At 42.9% G+C, this 20,340-nt stretch overlaps 1 protein-coding gene across 2 annotated transcripts in view; it reads left to right on the top strand.

Annotated features, from left to right (window-relative positions):
- Positions 1 to 20,340, top strand: part of DISC1 (DISC1 scaffold protein) — a 368,262-nt gene that overhangs the window by 307,703 nt on the left and 40,219 nt on the right. The window lies entirely within an intron of this gene.

Here is a 20,340-nt window from a genome sequence, read left to right as displayed (position 1 = left end):
CGAAATATTACACACAACATTGTCTGTGACTCATTTTTGCTCCTTTTCTCCTCCTCGCTCCCCGACCCCGCATCCCTCCCTCCCAGCCACCCTGAGTCATACAACAGCTGTGCAAACATTAGCTGCAAAGCAGCAAGCAATGAGCCACAGACACTCTCTGTGCTGTGCTGTGTCCCCTTCTATCATGGAGCTCACCCCAGGGTGGGTTCTAAATCCCTGGTCACAAACACCTCAGGGAGGAAAGCAGTTTTTTCCTTCTGTGGCTGCTACTGTAAAGGTGCCATTTCTTGAGCTGGAAGAATTTTCTGTGATTGCATTCTATGCTAAGCCTCAAAAGATAACTTTGTAGCTCTCATTCATCACCCAACAGGGCCTTTTAGGGGTGCTGCTTTTTTGTTTTTTAAATTTCGTTGAAGTACAGGTGATTTACAGTGTTGTGTTAATTTCTGCTGTACAACAAAGGGACTCAGTTATACATACATATATATATATATATATATATATATATATATATATATATTCTTTTTTCATATTCTTTTCCACTATGGTTTATCACAGAATATTGAATATAGTTCCCTGTGCTCTACAGTAGGACCCAGTTGTTTATCCATCTTATATATAATAGTTTGCATCTGCTAATCCCAAGCTCCCCATCCTTCCCTCCCCCAGCCTCTCCTCCCCCTTGGCAACCACAAGTCTGTTCTCAATGTCTGTGAGTCTGTTTCTGTTTCATAGATACATTCATTTGTGTCATATTTTAGATTCCACATATAACTGATATCGTATGATATTTGTCTTTCTCTTTCTGATTTACTTTGCTTAGTAGGATCGTCTCTAGGTCCATCCATGTTGCTGCAAATGGCATTCGTTCATTCTTTTTAATGGCTGAGTAATATTCCATTGTGTATGTATACCACATCTTCTTTATCCGTTCATCTGTCGATGGACATTTAGGTTGCTTCCATGTCTTGGCTATTGTTAATAGTGCTGCAATGAATATTGGGTTGCATGTGTCTTTTCTCACAGATACTTTTTTTTTTTTTGCGGTATGTGGGCCTCTCACTGCTGTGGCCTCTCCCGCTGTGGAGCACAGGCTCACAGGCTCTGGACACGCAGGCCCAGCGGCCACGGCTCACGGGCCCAGCTGCTCCGCGGCATGTGGGATCTTCCCGGACCGGGGCACGAACCCGTGTCCCCTGCATCGGCAGGTGGACTCTCAACCACTGCGCCACCAGAGAAGCCCTCACAGATACACTTTAGAGGATTGTGATAATTAGGATTGAGACTGACTGGAGACGTTCTTCAAATGTTTGTAGGAATGACACGCAGTGATGATATATATCAGTAGCTGACCATTATTAAGAGATATTGTATGCAGGTAATCCATGAAACACTTTAAAGGGATTATTTCACTGAAGCCTCCCAACCACCCAGTGAGCTTCAGGCTCTGTTATTATCTGAATATATAAGGGGGCTGAGGCTGGCAGAGATCAAGCACCTTCCCTCAGGCGCTCCAGGGACTACTCTGTGGGTGTGTAATCTGTCTGCCTCCAATTCCCTCGGCGCCTCGTTCTCCAAGACTAACATTGCCACAACGTTCTGGAGTTGGGTGTGGGACAGAGGTATGAAACTTGAAAACTGTGTCTTAAGAATGAACTTTTTGATTTAAATTCCCTTAGTAAGACGTTATTTTAAAAAATCCAAATTATTGTGGAAATTTTCAAACACGTGCAAAATTAGAGAACTTATAACGAACCCCCACGTGCACGTCTCACCAATTCAACAATTTTCAGTACATGGCTGAACTGATTTCAGCTGTACTCCCCTCCACTTCCCCACTGTACTAGTTTCCTATCACTGCTGAAACAGAGCCGTGAACAACTTGAAACAACACAGATCTACTGTCTTCCAGTTCTGGAGTCGAGAGTCTGATGTGGGTCTCACTGGGCTACAGTCAAGGTGTTGGCAGGGCTGCTTCCTTCTGGAGGCTCCAGGGCAGGATCTGCTTCATTACCTTCTTCAGCTGCTAGTGGCCAGCTGTAATCCTTGGCTCGTGGCCTCTTTCTCCATCTTCAGAGCACATCATTCCAGTCTCTGCTTCTGCATCACCTTTTCCTCTGATTCTGACCCTTCTCCCTCCCTCTCACAAGGACCATTGGATGACGTCATTGGGCTGAGCAGAAAATTCAGGGTAATCTCCCCATCCCCAAATCCTTAACTTAATTATATCTGTAAAGTCCCCTTTGCCATATAAGGTAACATTCATGGGTCCTGAAGATTAGGACATGGACATCTTTGGGGAGCCGTTATTCAGCCTACCACATCCACCCTGCCCCCAACAGGAATATTTTGAAGTGAATCTCATTTTATTTAACCTATGAATATGTCAACACATATCTTCAAAAAGATAAAGACTTAAAAAAAATAACCATAATACCATTATCACACCTAAACACATTAACAAGACTTTCTTAATATCATCAGATATCCAATTTTCCCAAATTGTCTCATAATTTTATGTTGACAGGTGGCTTATTCACATCAAGAAATGTGTCAGGGCTCTTTAACCTACAGGTTCCTAAACCTTTTACTTCACTTTCTTGTTGTTGAATTAACCAATATTTTTGTCCTACAGAGTTTGGCTACTTGTGTCCTTGTGGTCATCAACATGTTTCTTTTTCCCATGTATTTCCTATAAACTGGTAGTTAGATCTATAGGTTTGATTATACTGAGGTTTGATTTTATTGTCACAGTGCTTCATTGATAGTGTTGTTACTTTCTACATACGGAAGCCAATATTATCTGTTCTTTCTCTTCTGTGGTGTTGAGATTGGTTGTTGGGTTCAAGACTGGGAGCTCTGCCCTCTTTGTATCAGATTTTCCATCAACTTTTTATACCTAAATTGGTAATCATTGACTAGACTTATTATTAGTGGATTGTGAAATAGTAATATTCTAATTCCATCACAGTCATCATTTTTTTACATAAAATTCTTCTATAAGAAAAGAAATTTCTTCAGGTTATTTCAAAGAGGGTCTGTGGGTTTGTGAAACCGGGAGCTCTTAATGCTATGACCAAAGATTAAAATTCTCCATAGGATGTCATAGGCACTCAGTAGTGCTGCTTTCCTGAAGAGATGAAAGATACAGACACTCATTTTCACTCATAATAATCCATGATTGGTGATGTGAGAAAGTAAGTAAATGTCTCAAAGTTTAAAAACAAAGTTTCCTTCAACATCTATTTAATTGTCCTGAGTTATGATTTACAAAAGAAAGAAATGTTTGATTCCTTCTCTTTATGCACCTGTTACAGAATAATAATTGGTTTTCTAGAATCCTCTAAAGGCGAACAAAAAGAGTGTGTGTGTGTGCATGTAGTATTATGAAGAAATGGATTTTTAACATATTTGCTGTTTCAATTCTTTGCAGAAAGTGTTCTTTTTCAAATTTTCCCATCTTTGGCGGAGATCCCTGAATCTTTTAACATCAACCTAAATGCTTCCTTGTTTACTGATGGAATGAGATGTTTCAGGCTCATCTTGCACATTTCATGGCCCAGATCTAGAATCAGCATTTTCTCCAAGGAGCTCTTATTATTTTTAGTAGGAAATGATACTTAGAGACCACAGACTGGGCGGCCCTGAGGGTGCTCACAGCTACTGGATTATCATTATTTTTGAACTTTTCAGTAGACAGAGCTAGGATATTTTTTCAGACAAATTATATCACAGATTCACACTGTTATTTCCAGTTCAAATTTAGGGTTACATGATTTTATATGGGTATTTCTTTTCTCTTATGCTGAAAAATTTTATTCCTTATATCATTAAAAGAATTCTATACCTATCTATATATTTATCTATCTTTATTATGAAATATATTTGATTACATGTATGTAGTATATCTGACTATATACACGTGTGTGTATATATTATATTATATTTGGTATATCCATTTTATGTATGGTTTCAGAATAATAATACTGACATTTTTATTAATAATATGATAACTGAAAACAACCTAAGACTTCTTTGCAGTTCTTTTTGTTCTTAGGATATATCCCACCAGGGATGCACAGTTAAATTACAGAGGTTTAAAGTCACTTTAATTAATTCCCTTTGGTGTAGTTCAACCATCAACTCAGTGCATAGTTAGCTCAATGCACAGTAGGCTAACCTCTATTATTTTGCCTTTTATTTTAGTGGTTGCTTCTTTTAGCAACACAAACAAATATATAACACAAACTTTATGGTTCAAAGTTAAATGTACAAAACAAGGTGCAATCAGAAAAGTATAGCTGTCTTTCCCTCTCTTCAGCCTTTTCCTGACTTTCTCCTACAGGAAACCATTTTAATTCCATTTTGCTTTATCTTTCCACTGCTTTTTAATGACATAGCCATATATATTTATATCCTCTCTTAGACGAAAGGTGCAATACTACACACACTGTTCTACACCTGCCAAGATGACTTGTGAATGTAAAGCTTCCTGAGAATAGGAAATAGAACCCACATATTGTAGTGTAAGCCCAGCAGTCCATTTAATCAGAAAGGGGTCAAGTCCTAAAGAGCTGGGAGCCAGAATCCTCTTTAGATTTCAACTTTGCAGAGCTCTGTTTGTGACCCATTCTGTGCTGACATTTTTATTTTCTTCCTCATATTTAGCTTATACCACCCCCAAGATCTCCCAAGACTCACACAGTTATAATTAATTGCATATACTGATTCTGGAAATATCGTTTTTTTTTTCAACCAGGTGGTTTGTCAAAAATATTTTTCTATGTTACTACATGACAATTATAACCACGGTTTTACTAGTAATTAACATTCAATAAGTACACATATTACAATTTGCTTAACCATGTTTCATTGAAGGGCATTTTGTTGTTTTCCACCTCTTTTTGTTATATGGCAAATTTATTTATTTTATTTATTTATTTATTTATGTTTTTGTGGTACGCAGGCCTCTCACCGCCGTGGCCTCTCCCGCTGCGGAGCACAGGCTCTGGACGCGCAGGCTCAGCGGCCATGGCTCACAGGCCCAGCCGCTCTGCGGCATGTGGGATCCTCCTGGACCGGGGCACGAACCCATGTCCCCTGCATTGGCAGGCGGACTCTCAACCACTGCGCCACCAAGGAAGCCCTATATGGAAAATTTAAAAATTAATTTCTCTTTGCTCAAGAGCCTTGAATTATTGAACTGATGGGACTGACACCATTACCTAACAGGCACCTGTGTTGTTTCCTCGGGTCCTTGTTTCCAGGGGTGGAAGTGTGCGGAAAGATGTAGCTCTTCCCAGAGAAAGTATTTTTTCTTAACACTTTCAAAAGAAGGAAAATACAAAACATACACAGGATGAAAATCGACAGGAGGAGGACCTTTAAACAGAACAAAAACCTTTGTGAAAAATTCTCACTTCTGTTTTTTTTCCAAAGAAAACTTTTTATACGTGGTACATGCAAAGTGTGTCATGTTAGATTTAATATATGAATAATGAGAAAGACTGTGATTTGGGTCAGATGAGTCTCTTAGAGCCTGCTAGGGGAACAGGATCTTAGACTACCCCAAGGCAGGTTCTCCAGGTCCGAGAACTCACATCGATCTTCAACCAGGAGGCTATCAGTTGTTCATCATTCATCGTTCCCCACTACTTGTCCAATACCTTCCTTACCTGAAGCCTCAGAGAACTAAGGAGCTTACGCATTTCTTTTGATAAGGGGAGGAAAAGACAACATAGGTTTATATTAAAAAGTTTCAAATGTTTTCTGGAGTAGAGGAGGTAAGAGAAGGAGATTATCAACTGGTCCCATGGTTGCCCATGTAGCGTGGAGAGTTTGAGCTGCCCCCTTCCAGAATCTCAGTGGGGAGAGCCCCTGTGCGTGGGCTCTGGGACGGGGGTGGCCTGGCTCTTTCATGGGGCCAGGGAGAACCAGTGTGAACAGGCAGAAGGGTTGCTGTGCCTTGATGGGCAGGGTAGCTTGTCACGCAGCACAGAGCCAGCATAGGGGGGCCTTAGAAGGGAGACAAATACGTTTAGGTTGGATCAAACAAGTAACGACTGGTCTGTAAAGAAGAGGGGAAGGGCTCAATGAAAAACAGTGTTTTAGAAAAACTGGTTGTCAGCGCTATTCAGAATAGATTGAAAAAAGAAGGAACTTGGAATTAGAGAGGCCAGTAAAGAGGCGATGGAGCTAATAAAGTCCTGAGTTCATAGAGACAGGACTGATGTATGGAGAATGATGAAACTACAGGAGAAGAGAGAGTAGAAGGAAGGACAAATGTAAAGAAAATAAGCTATGAGTGTGGGAAGTAACAGACAGTGGTGCTTCCAGGATTTGAGGCAGCAGTGACTGGGAGAATGGGTAACGGAAGCAATTCATTAGATCAGGAGCATTATGGCTGCGAACCAGGTTCCTCCTTTTTTTTTTTTTTTTTTTTAACCTTTCTTATTCTTCCTTCTCATCTTTTTAATACAACTCTCTATCAAGTGCTTTCATATCTGACAACTGTTCCCTGGGGCTCTAGTAGTAAACAATACAAGCCCAGTCTTTGCTGTCACAGAACTTGCATTTAATTAGGGAAGGAGGCGGAAGAAAGAATAAGATAATTCATGCAGTGATAAGTGCTGTGAAGAAAGTGAAACAGACCCATGTGGTGGATGGTGACTGAGGTGTGTAGGCCCTGGGTTGGAAAACTGCAGGTTGCAAACTCTGGAAAGTGACTCAGAGGAACCAACCACGTGAAAGCTTGGTGGCATTTCAGGACATTCTAGAAAATGAAAAAAATATCTTAAGACAAGAACCGACTTGGAGAGCATGAATCAAAAAGAAGGCTGAGGGTACTGGATGGTTCCCAATAAGGGCAAGGAGATGAGGGCAGAGAGTGTTTCAGTCAGGATCTAATCAGGAGACAGAACCCAAACAAGTGACTTGAACACGGATAGCATAATACAAAGAATTATTCAGGGCTTCCCTGGTGGCGCAGTGGTTGAGAGTCCGCCTGCCGATGCAGGGGACACGGGTTCGTGCCCTGGTCTGGGAGGGTCCCACATGCCACAGAGCAGCTGGGCCCGTGAGCCATGGCCGCTGAGCCTGCGCGTCCGGAGCCTGTGCTCCTCAGTGGGAGAGGCCACAACAGTGAGAGGCCCGCATACCGCAAAAAAAAAAAAAAAAAAAAAAAAAGAATTATTCATTACAACAAAGGATTGGAGTAATGGAGGATCCAGCAGGAAGAAGTAAAGAGAACTTAGCCACCACCCACAGTGCTAGGATCGGGACCCCCCTGCCCCCAGGCTAAGATGCAGGCCTCCTTAAAGAGGAAATGACGATGCTGCCTGGAGTACTGAGTCCTGTACCAGTGCACCTGCCGGCAGGCGTCTACCTGGAACTTTCTGGGACCCACCTTCCAGGGTTCCAGAGAAGACTGTCCATGGGGAGTTGTCTCACCAGAGGCAGTCTGCTAACGAAGGGCTTGAAGGATTTTGCAGGGAAACTGTTGGCTCCTGGGAGCTGCTGTTATGCAGGTGCTGGAGCAGCCGTGCGTGCTGCAGAGGCTTGTGCAGGAGAAGCCGTCCACACAGCAGGAGCCAGACGCGGGGGAAGCTGTGTATGAAGCATCCTGGTTCAGCAGAAGCCATGGAAGCGGAGCACTGGGGAAACCAGCCCCACTGTAAGAGCTGGGAATTGGGAAACCACAGGTGCTCCGGGAGCTGGGCACTGCAGCAGCTGTATGTGCTCTGGGGGCAGGGTCTAGGGAAGCCATCCCCTTAGGAGCCTGCTGAGAGCACACGGGAACGAGGAAGGAAACTGCCTCCTCTTAGAAAGTCTCCCCACCTCCCTCTACCAACAAAGGAGAATTTTTTTAAAGGGCCCAGCTCAATGTTTGCAAAGCAGGCAGTGAGGCATAGATTTGGAGCTAAGAGGTGGGGAACTCACAACTGGCACATAGAGCCCTGATCCCGGAGGGCCTTGTAATGCAGGTGATGGTGGTGATGACAGTAGAAGTATTGGTAGTTGTACCCGTCACGTCCAGGCATTGTTCTTAGCGCTTTATGTATTTTAACTCATTTTATCTTCACAATCCAGTGAGGCAGATGCTGTCATTATCCCCGCTTTACAGACGAGGTGACTGAGGCATAGAGAGGTTAAGTCACTTGCCCACAGTCACATGCTCGTGAGGGGTGGAGCCAGGATTCAAACCTGAGCAGCGGGACCCCGAGTCTGCCTGACAGACTCAAGTCAAGTCATGACTGACCTTTGAACAAGCAGATAAATCTGTCAGGAAAGATAAGTACTTAAAAGAACTTTGCAGTCAACCCTTTTGTGATTAAACCAGCCATCTCTCTTTTATATATTTTATAAATGCTGTCATTTTAATTACTTTTAAAGTAAGTTACACAGGTACCAGGGCACATAGAACAGGACGTGCGGGGAAGGTGAGGAAATTGGGTGATGGGATTAAAATACTAGAAAATAGCATTTTGAGTGTGGTTTGATGGATTGGGGGCTCCTTTAGCATAACAAAACCAGAGAAAAGGGGGAAAGTGCAAAATTATTGTTATGGGTGTGAAGAAATATCACTCAGAAGATCTTGACAATGTTTCTCTCATCACTGTTGGGTGGGGAGGGGACAGAGCCATGGTCCCCGTGGATGGGCTTGTGGGATGGGAATGTGTAGCATTCACGGTGCACCCGACACCAGGCTGGATGGGCAGGGAGGGGAGACCTGCCCTTGGGGAGCTCGCTGTCTTGTGGCTGAGACACGGCTGCTTCTTGAGGTCTAAGGCAAGGTGGTAGTGCCCGCTGGTTCTGCATGTGGAGGGGGTCAAGGGAAGGTGGCAAGAAAAGGTAGCACGTGAGCTGGATGAAGAGCTGGAAGACGCTGTCGGTTCAGGGCCAGTGTCTGGCCAGGACCCGGACCGATGGGGGTTTGGGAAGAAGGATGATGCACGGCCAAGAAGATGGTTCTGGGTCAGATGATCTAATCCAGGCCTCCTCTATCCTTTCTACTTTAGTGACCTTGGGAAATTATTTAATCTAAGTTTCAGTTTTCTTGTTTATAAAAAGAAATATAATAGTAATGTTCCTCACAGAGCTGTTGCACAGATTAAAGGAGATACGTGAAGCCTGTTTTCACCGGCGATGGCACATGCTCAGTAAATGTTTGTTGCCATTATTATTATTTGCAATAATAATATTATTTATAACATAATAATAATTTTAATTATTATTGCTATTATTATTGAAAAAGGCTGAATATTAGAGTCCGGGAAAGAATAATAAGGATTAGATAAAAAAGTGTTTCATAACACATATGTGCATGTGTGTGTATGTATATAGAATTTTTAAATAGTTTTCAGTTGAAACCTTTGTTTTTGTGACAGGCAGCCTAGGGAAATGCTCAGTTTTACACATAATAATGAATGCCCATTTTGTCACCACTTACAACAACTACGATTATTCTTGTCATCTCAAGAGAAATGTTCCTAGATTTGCACAAAAAATGAGCAAGATCTACCACAAAAAAATTACCTAAGAGTAAGAGTGGCTTTATGGGTCTTATGCAGTGTATTTGAGAGTAGTCAAATGAGTCCCTGTGTGTTTTGTGTGGTTTCACTATAGGATAGGAAATCGCGTTTCCCAGGTAGAGAATGGAGACTAAATATTTCTCATAAAATGAATGAAAATCTGGTGCCATCAGGTCATGGGTTTTGCCATCGGGATGGCATTCAGCCTCAGCTCCTCCAACTAGCTAGCTGGGTAACTCTGAGCAAACAGCAGAATCTCGAGTCCCTGTGCTGATCTGTAAAGTTGAGAGCATCATTGTAGTAATACCCACCTCATGGTGAAATCGTACAACAGAATGAAATAATGCGTGAAAAGTGCCTAGAGCCCCACCAGGCACAGAGAGGGTGATACACACCGGTCTCCTCCTCACCCAGCATCCCTGTTCCCAGCCTTGCCCCCTGGGGATCTCCAGTTCTAATGGCCCACTTTGGATGAAGCTGCCATGTTTATATGGACCTTGAGCCAGATAGTAATTGGAAATTCGATGGATAGGTAAGTGGTATAGGGGAACGGGTTTTCAGGGTGCCATATAAAGTCAGAGAAATCTCACACTCTCCTCTCTACCTGCACCTCTCACCGTCCATTCTATTCTTTTATGACAAATGTACTTCCTGCGGCAGTAGTGTTCTCGCCAGGGGCTGAAGGAATTGACAGCATTATTTCTTTAGAATGAGCCCTAACATCCCTTTGTTCAGAGGTATTGTAAACCCAGCATCCTCCAGATTAGATAATGTATGTTCGATATCAGTAGGAAAGAAACAGAGAAGTAAATATTTGCTACAAAATGTCTTTCTGTTGTCTTGAAAGTTAGTTAATTTCCTGCACCTGACAAGTCAGTTCCCTGCCACACCCGCCTCCCCTTTAGAGGCAAAGAGAAAACAATCCCCTACAGCAAGGAACCTGTCACTTGGGAATCCAGGGGAGATAATGTGACCACAGTGCAGTGGCAGTGAATACTGATAAGGATGTGACAGGCCATGCTTAAAGTTTGGGGTCACATTCCAATGACTGGCTGAGAGATGAAAAGAAAACAAAAAATTAATCCCCCTCTTGGAATCTCATGCGGATTCACTTAGTGGTTGCTTTGCAGCTCAGCAGTCTGTCTCTTTTCTTTCCACATTAATACTCGTAATCACATATCCATTATGGGTTTTCAGCAACAATGTAATTGCTTCCCCTTCCTTATTTCCTGGGACGGTAGGTCTGATGGTGAGAAAGGGCGGTTGTGTAATCATTTTTTCCCTGTGAACTCGGAGAAGTCAGTTGTGCCCTGAGGATATTGATGCCAGCTGCTTTGCTCTCTGGTGGAGGGAAGGAAGGAAATATTTTCATTGTGCTAGTTTTAGACTTCAATTTGGATTTCAGCCTTTATGATACTTTGTGTACTGGGGATAGAGCTGCTGATGCGCAATTTGGCTGTCAGATCCTGGGCTTTCTGCTTTTCCCGGCAGACTTCCTGTCTCAGGACAGGGTCTCAGCACTGCTCAGCCCTCAGTGCCCTGCTTGGTGGCCGAAAGCCCAGCCAGGCCGAGAGGGCTAAGACTTGCTCTGTATGGCCAGTGTTTGCCAGTGGAACTTGCTGCCCGCCGGGCTTCAGTTTGCCCGGGAAGGTTTAATCTGATCTTTCATAGGCATAAATACTCAGCACCACACACGCTGTCTATAAACAAAATGAGGTCACTTGACCATCCTTGCTTTTCTTGTCAGCTTCCCAGAGGTGGTTGGTGAAAGCCAGAATGAGGGAAAACTCTCTCTTTGCTGGATTTCCTTCTGAACTAACAAGAAGGGCCTGGACACCGGGGACTCCAGGTTATCTTTTTTCAGCAGTGATGGAAGGCAGTCTTCTAGGTCTTCCATATTAACGATGCGCTGGTCCTAAACTCCAGAGGCATTTAGGAAGTGCCAGTAATACCTGTCTGTGCTGGTCTCGTGTCGGGTGTTTCTTGTCACATGTGCTAAAATCCAGATCAGTGTCCCACTGAATCCTGTGGGTGCCGGCGGCGTGGCCATCTGGAGGCTTTAGGTTTCAGCAGGTAGGGCCCCCAGTCAGGTGCCTGCTACTCAAGGTGTGGGCTGTGAACCGGCAACATCAGAGTCATCCAGATTTGGTTGGAGGGCAGAGTCTCAGGCCCACCCCGGCGTGCGAACCACAACTTCTTTTTAACAAGATCTCCAAGTGATTCATGTGCACATGAATCCTTTTTTTTCTTTTTTAAAATCACAAGGCTTTTTTAGAATCTCCTGAAATCTGTGGACCCTATTTCCATGCAAATGCACCCACACACAAGATTTTGCAGGGCATTTCAGTGAGTGCGGTTCCCTGAACTTCAGTAAGACCCCTCTCTGGGGATCTGGGGGTGTGCCTGGTGGATCCCTGAGGCCATGGGCCCCCCGCCTTGCTGACCCGTGTTGCTGCTTGGTCGTCCTATGGACTAGCCTTCACTCTGATGCCTGATCTCGTACATTTAAGGTAGACACTTGTCATCTCTCCAGCCCCTTCACTCCTGCAGCTCTCGTTTACCAGCCCTTGCTGTCATGCTGGGCTGACAGCTCTGCTCTCTGGCTTCCTCCTTCCTCAGTTTAGGGCCAGGGTGCCAGGCCTGCGGTGGGAGCGGCTGAGAGGTATCAGTACCAAGGCCCCTGCGCACGCGCGTGGGCTCCTGCGAGGAGAGGAAGGCTTCTTAGGTCTTCCTACTCTTTCTGCTGGCGGCGTCCATTCTGCAGGCCCCGCTGGGAGCTCTGGGCTTTGATTTCTTCCAGCCTTGATGGTGGCCTGAGGAAAGCACAAGGCAGATTGCAGCTCACCCTGGGAGAAGTCTATTCACTCACTGACTTATCAAGGGCACGCTCTGACCTTGAAGGCATCCTCACTTTGGGAGGAAGCAAATGTATGTGGATGATGACAATCTAGGATATACGTCAAAACAGAGGTATGGGCACAATGCTACGGGACCACGAACGGAGGACGAGCATGGTGTATACCGGCCGCGCCCAGTATTGTCGTCCCGTCCCCTCCGTGCATCACCTGCCCGGTGCCTGGTGCTGTCGGACCGCGCAGGTGTCTCCCTCTGCCCTTTCCTTCTCACCCGTGTGGCCTATCATTTGTGAAGAAGGCTCGTTTGAGCTCCTTTTGCTGGAGGTAGACACTGATCACGCCTTTTGTTTTGGGGACTGCGGCTCAGCCTGTGGCCACCCTGATGAGGCTGCAGCTGGCTGGCTGGGCTCCCTTTTCAAAGTTAGATACAAAGCCTCCGTCCCTGGCAGGTGTGCTGTTCACTGTCTCAGGAGCCGCGACCATTGTCTGTTTGGAGCTCATGTTACACCTCCTGTGGTTTGTGGACAGAGAATACCGACACCAGGGAAAGCACACCTAAGGCATTCACGATGACAGGGTGAGCTGACAGCTTCTGCGGCTCCAGCCTCACTGTGTCCCCACGGTTCTCACGCTGAGCCGACAGCATCACCAGGCTGGTACTTGCGGCATCACAGCGTCACTCGTTCCCAAGGAGCTTTCACTGTTCTTGATAGAACACAGTTTGGGAACATTTCTCCGTTTTCTTTTCTGCACGGCCAGTTGCACGTGTCTGCAGAGCTGCGTGGATGCTCCGCCTCCTTGACTGTCTGGCTGCACGTTTGTCCCATAAAACGTTCAGGTGGGAGCTCTATGGCAGGTCCTCTTCCATCCCCCCCCGAGCTGTCTTTGGAAAGGTGCCTCTTCTGAGAGGCGGGAAGAATAACAGCTTTCACCTACAGGGTGGGGTCTGGCTCCTTTTCTTTTCAAGTTGAGCTACTGGAAGTGCCCAGGAGATAAGCTGGGATGCGATTTACCAGGCACTCTCTCTTCCCGTCTTGCTCCTGTTTCCCTTTAAAATTCCTCGTCTGCCCTCGGGGTGGGCATGTGTTTACATTTATCCTGTGGCTCTCAGGACTCAGTGTAGCTCTCCGACTTCTGAAGAGCTCTGATTTAGAAGCCCTTTCCACAATTGCCACTGATCAAACATGTCCCCACAAACCATGACAGGGACTCTGCAAAGTGGGACGTTTAGCACCAAAGGTAAGGCTGCAAATTTTGGCAAAAAGGCCAAAGGAAAAGAAGTGGACAAATTCAAAAATAATTTAAATTTCCTTCTTGTTATAAAAGTAAAGTATGCATGTGGTTTATTTGAAAGGGAAAAAGAAAGAGAAGGAAAGAAAGAAAGAAGGAAGGAAGGAAGGAAAGAAAGAAAAGAAAGAAAGTGGTAAAATATAAAGAAAATCCCCTGTTCCTCCCCCAACTATGAGGAAACAGTTTCAAGTATATCCTTCCAGAAATATTTCACTCATGCATAGGCATATATGGATGTATATGCCTGCCCTTTTGTTATTTTTAAAAACTCAAATTAGATCTTAACAGAATACTGTTTGTTCTGTGCTTTACCTATTTTCGTTTAATTTTTCTTGGAAGCCTTTCCATTTTAAGAGGCTTAGCTTAGCCTTCTATTGTGAATGGTTGCACGGTGTGTAACAATAACTTCGGTTGATTTGTTTTCTCCCTTTGGTTGTTTCCAGTTGTTTCTTGTGATGCAATTACTGTACTTTTTCACACAGCTCTTTTTTCTTGTCTGAATATATCTGTAAGGTACATGCTTCAAAGTGGAATAGCAAGCTCAAAGACCATGTGCTTTTTTAATCTTAACAAACATTGCCAAATGACTTTCCTAAAAAAGGGTAATGATTTATTTGCACATCTTTACCTTGGATGTGGCTGATTATGTTTTTATATATTTTTTGGCCATTTGTATTTCTTCTGCTTATTCTGCCTATTTTCTCTTGGGTAGTTTGTTTTTCTTCTTATTGATTTTCCTTGAAGGTTAAGGAATTTGATTCTTGGACTATGCTATATATTAGAAATATTTTTTCCTAATAGGTCATTTGTATTCTGATTTTCATTTATGGCATTTTTTACTGTGTAGAAGTTGAAATTTATATGTATCCAGATTTGTCACTTTTTTTCCTTTTTGACTTCCAGGTTTTTGTGTCTTCCCCACTTTAAAATTGTAGTCAAATGATTTAAAATTTCCATTTAGTCACTGAACAGCTTAGAAAACAATGCAGCGCTGGCACAGTTGAGTGGCATATTGAGATTTTACCCTGACTTTAATTTTTAATGTACTCAGTCTACTGGGATCACTTATCAGGAAAGCTTTTCCCCTATTAACCTTTATTAGGATGGCTATTTTTTAACTTAATTGTTTTATGTGCTTCAAATTGGAGGAGTCCTTTAAGTGTAACTTCCCTGAAAGTTCATTCAGTTAATTAAGTACTTACTGAGTTCTATCATGGTTATTACCTTGCTAGACCATATGATTCATAGGATTAAAAAAATGAGTATGACCTATTCTCAAACCTCATTAAGTACCTACAGTAGAAGGTATATGTACATAAAACCCCAGACATCAAGGAGGAGTATAATAACTGTCTTAAAAGTACTATAAAATGCCATAGGAGTTCAGAGAATGGAGACTATATATGGTGTGGGGATCAGGGAAGAGTTCTTTACTAAAAGGACATTTGAGATGGGCCTTGATGAATTAGTTGGCTTTTTAATGGGTGGGGATTTTGGAAAAGAAAAGTCAGGGAAGTAGTAGTCTGAAATTAGAAACTTGTCCGTTTGTCCTGGGAAGAGCAAGTGGTCCACTTGGGTGTCATCTAGGGACACACAGGAGAGCCGTGGGGAAGCATCTGGAACGGAGCTGAGGTCGACTGGTGAAAGGCCTTGAGGGACTTGGCTTTCCATCTGGCAAGCAGTGAAAGCCACTAATGTTTTTAGAGCAATAATAGACGGGATAGATTGGAAGAGTGAAATATCTGAAGGAAGAAAGCCTCATCATTAACTGCAGGGGTAAAGAAATGAATTGCTTAATTTGGGGTAGAGTCAACAAGGGGAAGAATAGACCTGAACAATGTTCTCCATTTATGATCTACAGTTCGATGGAGGGAAAGAAAAATGTTGAAAATGACCATGATTTCTGGACTTCATTCAATTCACTCTTTTTTTTAAAAAAAAAATTGAAGCATAATTGATTTACAATGTTGTATTAATCAATTTACTTTTTTTAAAAACTTTTTATTTTATATTGGAGTATAGTTGATTAACAATGTTGTGTCAGTTTCAGGTGCACAGCAAAGTGGTTCAGTTATACATATACATGAATCTATTCTTTTTCAAATTCTTTTCCCATTTAAGTTGTTACATAACATTGAACAGAGTTCCCTGTGCTATACAGTAGGTCCTTGTTGGTTATCCATTTTAAATACAGCACTGTGTACATGTCAATCTCAATTGACATGTACACAGTCAACTTACTCTTAGCACGTGTTGAGTCCTAGTACCTGTCAATGTGCTGGGTGCTGGGAACAGAGCAGTCAGCACGGTAGACAGGCCTGCTGCTCTCAAAGGATTGAATTCTAATGGTGCAACACATAAGAGCAACACATAAGCCAAGATAAGGCAGGAATAAGAGACCATGAATATAAATAGAGAAATTAAGAGGAGGAGCTGGGTTGATGGAGATACCTGATGACTTTGACTTCATGTTCTAAAACTGAGTGTTCAATTGTTCCAGATAATTATATACCTAGTTGTTTCTGATAGTATTCTGTTTCCTTCTTTATCTGGGTGTTTACAACTGAGTGATGTAGGGGGGGAAAAGGTAACTTGTTGCTTAGGGTTTGAAACAGGCTGCAAAGTTGGAAAAGCCTTCTAAAATTCGTGGCTGATTGGCTTATCCACAAAGGAAAGGGAACTGAGCAGACTCATGGTCAGAATATATCTTTGGCTTTTGAGGATGCCTTAATTTTCTCCCCTGTAAAATGGAGGTCTGTCCCAGCACAATCATTTTACTTTGCTTACAATTTTGTAGGTCATAACTTGGGAAGGGCATGGCTGGGCAGTTCTCACTAAGGGTTGTGGTCATGAAACTGAGGTTGCAGTCATGTCAGCTCAGCTGGACAGGAAGATGCCTCACTCACATGACTGGCAGCTGAGAGTGGCCATCAGCTGAGATTGTAGCTGGTGCCAATGACCAAGCAGTTGCATGTAGTCTCCTCAGCATGGATCTCAGGATAGATGGAATTGTTGACTGGCTTCCCTCAGGGCAGGTGTCCCAGAAGAGTTGGTGGAAGCTGCATGACCTTTTCTAGAATCAGTTGCTTACAAGAAAGTCACTAAGGGCAGCTCAGAATCAAAAGGAGAGGACTAAGACTCCACCTCTCAATTGTAGGAATGTCAAAGAATTTGAATTGTGATTTTAAGCTGCCACAATGTTGCAATACTATCTACTTCATAAGGTTATTTTGAGGATTAACAACTTTAAGAACAGCTCCTGACCAATCACTGTTAATTAACAGTAGTGATGATGATGGTAGTGATGGGGATGATGAGGATGATGGGGATGTTGAAGATGGTGGGGATGATGGGGTTGATGGGGATGATGGGGATGGTGAGGATGGTGGAGATGATGGGGATGATGAGGATGGTGGAGATGATGGGGGTGATGGGGATAATGGGGGTGATGGGGATGAGTGACTGCACTACCCTTCTGCAAAATATATTTTATTATTGTTGGAACATTTACTCTTGGATGGAATTAATTGCTGGTCTCACCCAATCTATATTTCTTACATAATAATAGAATAATAAATAAATATGGACCACAGTGGTCAAACCTTGGCCACCATACATGCACATTTAAGACTGATTTTCATGTTATTAGTGCCTACTACTATTCAAGATTTGAGAACTTATATACTTTTTCTACTACTGTTGCTCTTTTATATATTGTATATATCATTTCATATCTTCCTTTTTATACTCCATCCTCCGAGATAGACATGAGATATTATTTTACAAATATAGAAACTCAAATGGAGAGAAAGTACTTCTCAAAGGTCACCAACTTTGTAGCAGAGGCTAAACTCCCATCAAAGTCATCTGATTTTGGCTGAATCAGCTCTGTTCAGCCACAACTAATAGGCACACCAGCTCTAAATGGCTTAAACAAAAGTAGGAATGGACACCTGCATTGTTTGCTTCAGCAACTAAGACTTGTCCTCAAAAACCCAGATTCTTTCCATTTCTTTTTTTCAGCCATTTCCATTCACAGTGCATCAGCTTTGCTTGTAGGCTGCTTCCATTAGGGTCACAAGATAGATACAGTGGTTTCTTTGTTCATTGCTGTTTGGGGAGAGAAAGTAAAAACTATTCCCCACCCACCAGCACCCCAGCATGGGCCACAGAACGTGGTCTGATTGAGCTAAGTTCAGCTATCTGGGATTGCCAACCCCTGGACCATAAAGGCTTGTCCAGTAGAATATCATAGGTCAACTATTTTCATCAAATCACAGTCTAGCTGAGGAGCTAGGGTGGAGTTACTATCCAATAAGTCTCAAGGAGGGAGGGTTGGTTACCTGACTACTCCCCGAGTTCTGTTAGGAAGGGTAAAAAGAAGAAGGGGCATTGGCTCAGAAAACAACAGTGTCCACTACAGTTTCCTAGACAAACACTTTTTCATATACTACATTTCCTCTTGTCATATTATCAGATGGCATTCTGGGAAGCGGGCTAAAATACCCAAAAGTCTTTGTTCAGGGGAGAATTGTGTTAATCTTCTTTCTTGGAAAATAAAAGACAAAGGAATAAAATTTAAATATTTCTAAGAAAAACAGTTTTTAAAAATTGGAGATTAAATCTTTGTTGCCCAAGGAATGGAAAGATTTTAGACACATGAGAACTAGTAGTGTTTAAGCAATTTGCAGTTGAAAGCTTTGTACCATTGGGCATTCACATATCGGTTTGATAGTTTCCTCCATCGTAGTTATAGAAGAAGACCTGGTTATTTTCAAAGTTTCTAAAGAATGAGGTAAAATGCTAATACTCCTTTTTAATTAATTAATTAATTAATTAATTAGGCTGCATTGGGTCTTCGTTGCTGCGCATGGGCTTTCTCTAGCTATGGCGAGTGGGGGCTACTCTTCGTTGCAGTGCGCAGGCTTCTTATTGCAGTGGCTTCTCTTGTTACGGAGCACGGGCTCTAGGTGCACAGGCTTCAGTATTTGTGGCACGAGGGCTCAGTAGTTGTGGCTCGCGGGTTCTAGAGCGCAGGCACAGTAGTTGTGGCACACGGGCTTAGTTGCTCCGCAGCATGTGGGATCTTCCCAGACCAGGGCTCGAACCCGTGTCCCCTGCATTGGCAGGCGGATTCTTAACCACTGCACCACCAGGGAAGTCCCAAAATGCTAATACTCTTTAAGTGAAAATATTAATAAATCAGGAAAGAGAGTTTGGTAAGAAGAACTGAAATTGTAGGTGTCTGTGTTAGAATTCAGTATTTCCATTTCTAAAATGGATTGAAGCTTGCCCACAAATTTCCTGCCTACCCCCTCTATTAACATCATTCTCTGTAAATAACAGGTTCATGCCTCAGTTCCATGATGATTCAAGCCACAGTCAGATGATCTCTATTGGACCTCATTTAACTTTTAACTGGGAGGAATAACAGAAATGATGAATCTCAATTATCTATTCAAGAACTTTCTCCCAAGCACTGAAATTGTACCTTCAAATTGCCTCATTAGTAGTTGTGAAAACATCACCAAAGATCTCACATAGCTCAAATAGCTGTAAGTCATTCATTTAAGGGATTATTACTAAAGACCTAATTATTCTTCTGTACAGGAATAGCAAAACATTGCAAGACTCCGAAATTAGCCACTACTCTCTTTATTACAAGTGGATTCAGTAAGAAGATATTTTAAAAATCTAAAGTTTCATGAAATTATTACATGAGCTATAATGAAGCACTGCAATTTTATATCTACAGTGATTTACTCACCACTCAGTATGTGTCTCTAAAATTGGTTTCCAAACTTTGACATATGCATTCTAAGAGATATTTCAGGATAAATATCTTTCACTTTCACTCAAAGACCACACATACTGTATCTCATCAAAAAGAAAATGAACACAAAGTTACAGTATTCAAATCACTATAATGTAGAAAATTATTTACAAAATGAGCAAACTCTTTTCCCTTAGGAAATTTATGAGAGGTTGGCTGCTGGCTCTTTCCCTTCAATCCAGCCCTGCACACACCATGAGAAATCAGAGAGATGCTGATGGATCTGACAAGTTAATAATAAAAAACATCCAAGAACCCCCTGGGCAACTGAAAATGATTTGGTCTCCATGTGGGGAAGAAACAGATGATAAAGTGGAGGAGAGGTTTTCAGGCATGCCCCTTTCTTTCTCCCACATTGCCTGGGAAGGCCAGTGCCCACTGCGTTGCTTCTGGAAAGACACAAGCACCTGCTGGCCAGTGAATCAGGGGAGGTAGGACTAGAAGACCAGCCTCAGAGGAGCCACCATGGGAGGGCTTGGATCTTGAGCATTCCTCCAGCCCTCCCAGTTCCATGAGGGGTAGATAATTGCAACTGAGGGAATCTATGTTTTTCTTCAAGCACAGACGTACAGATTATCCCATCAGAGGTTCTTTTCCCTGAGACGATGTCCCACCCTCCCACCACATAAACCTACTAGGTTGGGCACAAGTTAGGGCCTTGGCATTATCCCCTTCTCCAAAGACCCATCACCAGCCAAAGTGGTTAATATGCCTAAGGAAACATGAACTCATATGGAAAATACACAAGACTTCTTAGGAGGGCAACTGCTATAAAGGAACAACAACAATAGAAGGACTCTTACCTGATGAAGTGTAATTAGACACAAGATGT

This window comes from Mesoplodon mirus (assembly GCF_964341445.2).
Source record: "Mesoplodon mirus genome assembly, chromosome: 2".
Classification (NCBI taxonomy): domain Eukaryota; kingdom Metazoa; phylum Chordata; class Mammalia; order Artiodactyla; family Ziphiidae; genus Mesoplodon; species Mesoplodon mirus.
The sequence above is the reverse complement of the archived record's forward strand: the minus strand, read 5'-3'. Positions and strand labels throughout refer to the sequence as shown.